This window comes from Etheostoma cragini, chromosome 1 (genome assembly GCF_013103735.1).
Source record: "Etheostoma cragini isolate CJK2018 chromosome 1, CSU_Ecrag_1.0, whole genome shotgun sequence".
Classification (NCBI taxonomy): domain Eukaryota; kingdom Metazoa; phylum Chordata; class Actinopteri; order Perciformes; family Percidae; genus Etheostoma; species Etheostoma cragini.
This window is the reverse complement of record NC_048407.1, coordinates 9201894-9202263: the sequence shown is the minus strand read 5'-3', so window position 1 is coordinate 9202263 and position 370 is coordinate 9201894. Positions and strand designations below refer to the sequence as shown.

The 370-nt window shown below is 35.9% G+C and overlaps 1 long non-coding RNA gene across 1 annotated transcript in view; it reads left to right on the top strand.

The window, feature by feature from the left end:
* Positions 1-148, top strand: part of LOC117947766 — a 380-nt gene extending 232 nt beyond the window's left edge. Inside the window, exon 2 of the long non-coding RNA XR_004657313.1 lies at positions 82-148. This is a non-coding gene — a long non-coding RNA (uncharacterized LOC117947766). The remainder of the gene's footprint in view (positions 1-81) is intronic.
* Positions 149-370: the final 222 nt, after the last annotated feature.

Here is a 370-nt window from a genome sequence, read left to right as displayed (position 1 = left end):
GAGAAAACCGACAAAAAACACACAGAGGCCAATGAAAGGGAAACACACACCCAAACAAAAACCCCAAACCACAACACAAAGAATATCATTAATGCATGTGTGACGGTGATTTAAAGCCAATTCACTTCAATAAAGATAACTTTACATGGTATTCTTGTCATGAGCATCTAGGTGTGGCGGCGCAAATTCAACTTATTTTTTAATACATGTTAAGTCAAAGAGTTGTAGACAAAATATAAATGTTGGAGGCCATTAATCGGCGTGCAAAGTCCTTGATATCCAGTCTGCAGTTAGTATTATAAAGCCAAGGCAAAAATAAAACAAGGCAGTTTAATTCATTTTGGTATTAACAAGAATTCACCTGCATCTA